The following is a 9279-nucleotide window of genomic DNA, read 5'->3' as shown; positions in this document are numbered from 1 at the left end:
ATGTTCATGATAGGATCTAAAATAGTAAAATGTTTTATCAATATTTTACAGGACAGTTTGTTCCTTAAACACTGTCACAATAGTTCAAAATGTTCAAACTGGACACTTTTATACATTAATAAGAATTAATTTGTACATTTGTATAAATATACAAATGAATGAATGGCTGGACAAATTTGGCCGTTTATTGGTTTTACACATTCAACATAAAATAATTTGTTGAAAACACTTGATAATGCCTCAATCATTTAAATGCATTGTTTATTTCCCTCAATTTAACAAACTCTACAATTTCAATTTCTATTTGATCATTCTTGAGGTAGCTCAGAGGGAGCAGGGTGGAAGTTTTTTTTCACATGTGCTGCTGCAACATTAACAACAGGGGGCAGTACTTCACTCCTCCTGTCTCATTGTGATTTTGCATGTTCAGTAAGGACATTCAAAATGCAACTATGGAACAAAAATGCATTTGGGAAACATTTGTTGTTCACTTGAGAGTTTAGAGACAATCAACCCAAACTGTTTCTACAATCTTAATAAAAGATCAGATGAAGAATTGAAAAAATTCGGTTGGAATGGAATAATGAATAACCAAGTACAGGAAAAGTGTAGAGATGGTTAGAAGTTAGAAGTTGTTAAAGGAAAAAAAAGCCATAGAAGGTTAGAAAAGATGGATGTGGCATCTATTTCTACAAAATGGAGAAAACTTGGCATAAACAAGTCTTTTTTAAGATCAGTCTGTTTTTACCAAATTAGTCAACTGGAAACAAAGGGCAGCTATCAAAAGAATTAACCTTGAATCTTTGGATGAAATTAACCAGACATCATCATCTCTTAAGCATTTCACAGATATGACCTATTTGGCTTGAGAATGGCCAGAATCTGACCATCTGCATTTAGGGAAAAAATCAGCAACTTTATTTTCCAGTAAACCCACAGCTATGAAGTAGTTCCAGGTCTGTTGACCACATTACAGTTCAGTATCACTTCACCAAACTATTTCAGTTATTTCAAAGGTCCTTATGGCCTACAACAGCAGATGGAAACCCACAGACACTGACCAAGGAAACAAATATGACAAACAAAAGGATAAAAAAGACCATTTCTGTGTTTTCCAACTACATTGCCTTTTATTACCTATAGAAAACATGCTTTTTTCTGTGCACGCACCCACATATAGACACGCCCTCAGATGGAAAACGCTCCGGTTACTATGTAACCTCGGTTCCCTGAGATAAGGGAACGAGCATTGTGTTAACACGTTTTGGGGAAACTCCTGTTTACTCTGATACTGAACAGTGTTAATTTTGACAGCACTACTCCCACATATTGACATTTTTTGAACGTTTTATGCGACGTGCAGCAAGTGTATTTTAGCTTATGTCCCGCCGGTTCATATGTACGCATAACCTCTGAACCACGCAGCAGATTCATTCTGAATGAATCTCATCCCAAATCGTCCGTTAGGTAGATTAAGCGGACAAGTTATAAAATCTGGTGAAGGTAGACGGCGACCAATAGAAATTCCGCTGGACCAAGCCCAGGAGGAGGACACTGTAAGCCCACTGAGGTGTAAGCCAGGGCTATAGCATCCACTATCCAGTGAGATAGTCTCTGCTTTGTGACTGGCAGCCCTTTAGAGTGGCCTCCGAAGCATACAAAGAGCTGCTCTGAGTGCCGAAATGGGCCAGAGCACTCAACATACACTCTTAAGGGCCCGAACTGGGCAGAGTGGATTAGGACCCTGCTCACCTTCTTAATTGTGGAGTGCTAGAAGGGTGATGACTTGTGCTCTAAATGGAGTGGAGAGCACTTTTGGCACGTAGCCATGTCTTGGCTTGAGGACAACTCTACAGTCGTTAGGCCCAAACTCAAGACATGAAGCACTGACTGACAGTGTTTGCAAGTCACCCACTCACTTGACTGACGCTAAAGCCAGAAGGAGGGCGGTCTTAAGTGACAGGGGCCGCAAGACGAGCTACATTGCCTCTGGACAGCATGTCTGCTCCCTGGTTCAGTCTGCCCGGCACATGAACTGCTCTCAGCGAGATGAGTTTGCCCTGTGTCCATAAAAGGAGGCATCGAGCCAACCTGTAGAGGGAGCATGACCTGTGACTGTCTAGATGATTTATAAAGGCTACCACCGCCATGTTGTCTGAACAGACCAGGACGTGGTGCCCCTTTAAGGCCGGCAGGAAGGTTTTTAGGGCTAGAAAAACCACCATCATCTCGAGGCAGTTGATGTGTAAGCGTTGCTCCAGGTTTGACCAGGAGCTGAATGCTGGTCTGCCCTCGTACAGAGCTCCCCAACCGGAGTTGGAGGCATCTGTCATCACCACCTTCCTCCTGGAGGCCAGTTCCAATGGGACGCCTAAATTGAAACAGGCGAGGACTTTTCCAAGGGGCCACAGCTCTGATGCAGCGGTGGGTTACCCTGAGATGAAAACATCCCAGGCGCCAAGCGTGGGACGGGACATGGGCTTTGAGCCAATACTGGAGGGGCCACATGTGAAGCAGGCCCAGAGGAATCACAGAGGAAGCTGCCAACATGAGGCCGAGCATCCTCTGGAAAGCCCTGAGGGGATGTGAAGTCCCCAGCTTGATTGACGCCACTAGCTGCTGAACTATCAGGGAGTGTTCCGGCATAATCCATGCCTGTATCTGGGCAGAATCGATAACTGTCCCCAGAAAGACTACTCGCTGGCTGGGAGACAAAGAGCTCTTGGTTAAATTGATTTTTAACCCAAGGTAATTCAAGATGCGGATTCCCATCTGTCTCAGGGGGGAGAGAGACGCGTCTACACGCTTTGTAAAAGTGCGTAGGGCCAGAGACAGTCCGATTGGCAGGACTATGATGGGGGCTATCTGGATGTGAAAGTAAGTATCTTTCAGATCCACTGACAAAACACGGTCCCTGGGGCATACTTACGAGGGGATCTGTTTCAAAGTCAGCATCTTGAATGGCCGTCTCATGAGCGAGCGATTCAGATGACTGAGATCTAGAATGGGCCTGAGCTTTTTCACCACAAGGACGTAGCGGCTGCAAAAGGCCGACTCACTGTTCGCTAAAGGAATCATTTCTATGGCTCCCTTTGCAAGCAGTGTTTGCACTGTGTGCAAGCAGTGTTTGCACAGTGTTTGTACCGAAGTTTGAATAATACCTCTGAAGCGAGGCGGCCTGTGAGCAAACTGAATTGAGTAACCTTGTTCTATGATGTTTAGAACCTAATTTGACACATCCAGGATAGCTTTCTAAGCCTGAAGGCAGATGGCAAGTGAAGTGCAAGTGATTGCATTTGGATTAGGATGGCTTCTGAGGCTCAGGGTCCAACGTCTCTCTGAGGCGGGGACCTTGACACATAGGAAACAGGTAGCGTTTTGCTGTCCAGGGGTGCTGCTGAAGCCCAGGCACAGACTTAGGCTGGGGATGAGGCGGCACTGGCTTGGCAGGCTGCTGAGCGGATGGAGCCTTCTGGCAACTTGAAACAGCTGCCACAGTGGACCACTTTGGCAGGAAGTGACGCATTGCCTGCAGTGACTTCTGTGCCGCTGTAAACCACCCTGCAAACCCATCCACAGCAGGGCCAAACAGTCCTTTGCAAGAGACTAGCAAGTCTCTGGTGAGTTAGATTCAGCCAAAGGTCCAGCACCACCAAGTTGACCATGGCCTTGTCGATCGCCTGTGCTGTGCCAGTTGCTGTGCACAGCTCTCTGAAGGCATCAGAACTTTGCCCAGACTCGTCCATGTTGCGGTGAAGCTTGACCTGGAACACTTGGTGCACTGCCATCGTGTGAAGCGCTGAGTCAGCCTGGCCAGCCGCCGAATAAGTCCTGTTTGCTAGGGCTGAAGTAGTCCTGCAGGGCTTAGATGGATGTGCTGCATGGGCTTTTAACCCCAGGGCCGATGGAGGGCACAGATGTGCAGCGACCGCTTCTTCCAGAGAGGGGAGCTTGCTGTAACCTCATTCTTCAGCGCCGTCAACAATGGTGAGAGAGGCAGAAGTGGAGGGATTAACACGTGCCGAGTAGGGGGCTGTTCCTCATGAACTGCAATAAGGAACGGGGCGGGCCGCTGGTGGGCGGATTGTTGACAGTGCCCTTTCAGGAACCACTCATCAAGGAGGCCAACCAAGCCAGGCTGAGATCCTCAGCTAGCTGGTCGCAGGCCAGGGAGGATCGCCTTTGTGGAAGAAGCCAATCCGCGAGCAGAGAAGGGCGAGACTCATGTTTTCACAGTGAGAACATTCCGTGAGCCTCTGCGTGGCCGCTCCCAGAGAGGAGACACACTCTCCATGCCCATCTGCATCGTGCAGGGGTTCCATGCATGAGCCACACTCACTGTGCGACATTTGCAACAATGTTGCAGTGGAAATTTGCTCAGAAAATATGCTCTTTTAAAAGCCGGATGGCCGCAGGGGAAGGCGTCGAGCGTCACAGTGGTGAGCAGGAGGCTGAGCTTCTTTCTTTTCTTCGGCTTCTTGCTTGCAGAGCCAGCGAGCAGATGATCTTTGTCGCTAAAGGAGAAAATTCTGACAAAATGGCACTCAGAGCTGACTTGTATAGCAGTTGGCTCCACCCCTTTTGGAGGGTTGAAGCACCATTGGTTCGTGCAGCTACACGAACGTGATCAAATCAGGCTTCAGTAACAGAGTAAACAGGAGTTACCCCATAGCATGTTAACGCAACGGAAGAGATCATTCGAAATAGAATACACATGCACATTAGACATGCACATACATGTTGTCAACGCTGATCTGCGAATTGATCTTTTTTTTCCCGATAAAATAGCTAGCAACTGGAAAACTAGTAGTAACATCACTGTTGTTGAAAAGTTTAAACTTACAGTTAAGCTATTAGTGACACTGTTGACATCCACACAGATTCAGGCAAACTGCAAATCAATAGTTGAAGCCGCCGTTAAAATGACGTTATAGAATCAGCAACAGAGGCTCCAATTATTTTTTATGGTTTAATGTTAAAGGAACACGCCACTATTTTTGAAAATAGGCTCATTTTCCAACTCCCCTAGAGTTAAACAGTTGAGTTTTACTGTTCTTGAATCCATTCAGCCGATCTCCGTGTCTCGCGGTAGCACTTTTAGCTTCAGCTTAGCATCATTGAATCTGATTAGACCGTTAGCATCTCGCTCAAAAATGACCAAAGAGTTTCAATATTTTTCCTATTACCTATAGCTGGGGACTATTTTTAGGCGCTGCGTAATATCATTGTGCCTGCTGCACCCATGGTACGGCAGCAAAGTTCCTTGATTATTACGCTGGAATGAGAGTATAGTGTCTAATCAGATTCAATGATCTATGCTAAGCTGCAGCTAAAAGTGCTACCGCCAGACCCGGAGATCGACTGAATGGCTTCGAAAATGGTAAAACTCAACTGTTTAACTCTAGGGGAGTTGGAAAATGAGCCTATTTTCAAAAATAGTGGCATGTTTCTTTAAAGAAGAACAGCACTTGATCCTTATGGGGCTCTGGGAGTACCTAAGACAGAAAAGTTTGGAAACACTGCATTAAAAATTTTACTTCTCTCCACATTTTGAAATGGCAGTACAATACATGTTATGTTACATATGACCATTCCCCCGAAAATATTTAATGTGGAGTAATAATAATAATGGAATACATTTGAAGGCACTGTACAATGCTGACATTGTATAGACTCCTATAGAGACTGTGTTGTATTCTCACTAGTTTGCTACAACATGCAGACCCTTTCTTCAGTGTTGCTGGAGATCTAAAACATGGGTGACATCTTGACATAGCAGAGCTCTTCATACATGCTGGATTCGCCTAGACAACAAACTGGTCTGCGACTGCAGCCTCAAGGTTAACCTGTTACTATGGAAACAAGTCAGCCAATAAAAAAACAGCAGACAGTTGCTATGTTGACTGCACCCTTTTTGTTTTAAGGATGACCTATTTTTTTTTTCCAGAGCAAGTCAGATGCAAGCTTGTGACACTCTCACAGATAAACACATGCAGGGACACAGTAAGAGAGGTAAACAGGTTACATTTTTACAAACACAAGTTCATTATGTTCTAGTAGAGGATTTGAATGAAATAAAAAAAATCCTATGACCTCCTCCATCTGTTTGTAATGTAATCTTACTGTGAAATGCGATGAGATTTTGTCTCAATGGAGGGGAATTCTTAAATACCATACCATGACAGTGAGGCAGTTGTCATAGGAACAGCATGTACCACAGTGAAAGGCTGATGTGACTGCAGCTTCAATGGCTAATTAGGGTAAACAAAGAACTCTAATGCAATCCCTCATCTACCTGAGTGTATAAACTAATCAAAGCCGGTTTAATCAGAGCCTAATCACATCCAGATTTAGAATGAGAAATGTCCTCTGGAATATTTGCTGAACCTTTTGCATTGATGCCTACAGACATCACAAAATGCAAATCAAACACAGGCACACATCTGTTTCATTTCTAAGTAAGTCAGAGAAGCAAGACTTTTGCCTATGTGAGATCTCATGTCTGTGAATCTCTTTGTTGCTGTTTAAATCCATAGTTCTTTTTAAATATCCTTATTAATACTGAACTTAGAAATATTTAGTTGCTCTTTTGCCATTCATTTGTCCCCAGAGACAGAAATATTTACTGTAAACAAATCTGCAAGTTCTTACAGATAACAGAAAAATGTGATTTTTAAATTAAATTAAATTTTTCTGAACAAGCAAAACACCAGAAATCTAATTAAAATTAGATTTTAATGCTTCTCAGTATGAGCGATCAGATCACAAGGTTCACTTAACTGTGGTAGTTGCAAATAAATATAGTATATTCCACCCTTTCTGATTTTTAATGCTATTGTCTGCGACAAATGTTTTCAGATGAGGATGCTGCACTCATGAAAAACCTTAGAGAAACATCCATTGCTAAAATCTTGTGCATAGTGTTTGTGTTGTTACTCTGACAACCAATGTGAATGCACACTTATAAGTATCATATTATTGTAGTTAGCACTACAAATGTGTTTACCAAAAAAATGTATTGTTCCGGTAAGTGTCCACCACAATCTCATAGCAATTCATAAGTATTTCAAACTATAATTCATATGAATTCATACAATCTCATTTGTATGTTTCTATAAGACCTGCTTAAATCCCATTGATAGTTAGGTTTAAAGGTTGGGGTGAATCTTCATGTTTACTTTTTTCAAAAGTGTACATTTTCGTACACTTAACATTATTCAAATTCATATGTAATCGGCACCTTGCAAAAATCTTACATTTTTCCTTGAGATCGTACTGTCTGAGCACTTAGTGGTATTGTCTCTTTAGAAAATTAATAGATGGCTTATTGTGAGAAAACACTATGTAAATGCTATATGCTTTGTGTTTTTTGAAGTGCTACTTTATTTAAAAAAGTATAAACTTGACCCGACATTTTATGAATAGTCATTTTGATATAAAAACATTACAATCTTTTGCACATTAGTACTTAATTACACAGCTTTAATACACACCACCCTGTTGTTTGATAAGCAAACGCACAACATTAGCTGCCACACTAAACTCAACTGGTCTTTGAGATACACAGTATAGCTAAAATGATGTGGAAAACAAAAAATCCCAAAGCACATAATCAAAACTCACAGAGATACTGCTGAGATAATTTTTCACCAGAGAAAAATCATTCCAAAAGGACAACCGGAAAGAAACAAATACTTTCAGGAACACCAAGAGCAAATTCCCTCCCCCCTTTTATGCATTTTCTTCTGTAATTCTTCTTGTAACATATTTACAACATTGCACCAATGTTTGATAGCAACGAGGGCTTAGACAAGCGGTTTGATTATATTTGGTTGACCTGAGCCCCTTTATGTGCGCTCCAGTCATTTGGGATAATTTAATCCAGATCACATTAGAATCAGATTCAAAGACATCAAGAGACAGTGGCCAAAGTCCACAAGTCCATAGACTTACAGGGCGACATACACTCATTTTAATTCGCTTAGTCATTGTACCTTTTTTAATCTCCCATTATTTCCATATAACATACAGGAGATTTTTTGCAACAATCTAATGTATGTGATTCCATTCAGAAACATCCTGACTGTTTCTGAAATGATGGGGGAAAGGGATTGTCTATGATACATTTCTTCTGACCAATTGTGTTATATTCCTAACTGTCCAGTTTTTTATTTAGAGAGTCCTCCTCGAGTCCTCATTGGTCTCCCCAGTCCTGAAGCGATTCACTTTGTGCTCTTTCTCAGATAAAGAAAAAGGCATATAAATCAAACAATCCACCGACAACAGCAAGAAATAAACCATTCTCTGATACCACAGGACAGTGCTAGTTTCACTTTTCTTTCTTTTCTTTTTTTATCCCTTTACAAGGGTATTTTTTTCTTAAAAGCATGCATCTTTTTAATCAGGCAAAGTGCATAAACAGTATTGACAAAGAAAAACACTTACTTTACCGCATTGAAGTGCTGTGGTGACTTATGTGACAGTTTGAATTGATGTGTGACCAAAACAAGAAAATAACATGAAAAGACATTGGGGGTCATAACGTTTTGTGTGCAATTATTTCATATTTTTGTTCACTGTCCCTGAGCTTTTGCTTATTCTCTCCATGATCTTGCTTTATTGACAATTGCAATTTACAATCTATTACTTTGAACACATTTTAAATGTTCTCTTCAATTTCATAAGTGCACTGTCTCAGACAGATGACATGCTAAGCATGAGATATTTGTGCTTAAGAAAATACTTTCTTGGCGTACAGGATCTGTTTGACCAATTGAATTAGAATCTTTATTTTAGCTCTAAAATGTATTTTTTTTTTTACATAAATAGAGGCTGTGACATTACAAAAATAGGGCCATGTGTTTCCTAAAGCTTTTAGGTAATAGATAGCGTTTAGCCATTTTAAAATAGGGCTCTTCTATGAACAGATTAAATAAAGGCTTTTTGTCAATATATGATATTTTGCTTGGCAATAGCTTTTGACTGGCTTTCTAATAATGTTCACTTTCTGCATATACATTTTTTTTAAAACCAGGGAATGGTACTTTGCTAAGGGCATCTATCCAAATAATTTTTTTCCTTCTTCTCAGAGGGCCACGGGAACACTATTAAACTGTGCTTCTTATCAGGTTACTTTTGTAATAGACTTGTGCTCTATTTTTTTCTACTTTGGGATTTTCTAGGTATCAAATGCAAGTTTGACCCGCAATTCCGATGGTCACTTTGTCCTTAAAGGCAGAGTAAGTGATTTCTGGTAGCCAATGTTGATATTTGAAATCA

Source organism: Sinocyclocheilus rhinocerous, unplaced genomic scaffold, assembly GCF_001515625.1.
Source record: "Sinocyclocheilus rhinocerous isolate Xijiao unplaced genomic scaffold, SAMN03320098_v1.1 scaffold558, whole genome shotgun sequence".
In the NCBI taxonomy this organism is placed as follows: Eukaryota; Metazoa; Chordata; class Actinopteri; order Cypriniformes; family Cyprinidae; genus Sinocyclocheilus; species Sinocyclocheilus rhinocerous.
The sequence above is the reverse complement of the archived record's forward strand: the minus strand, read 5'-3'. Positions refer to the sequence as shown.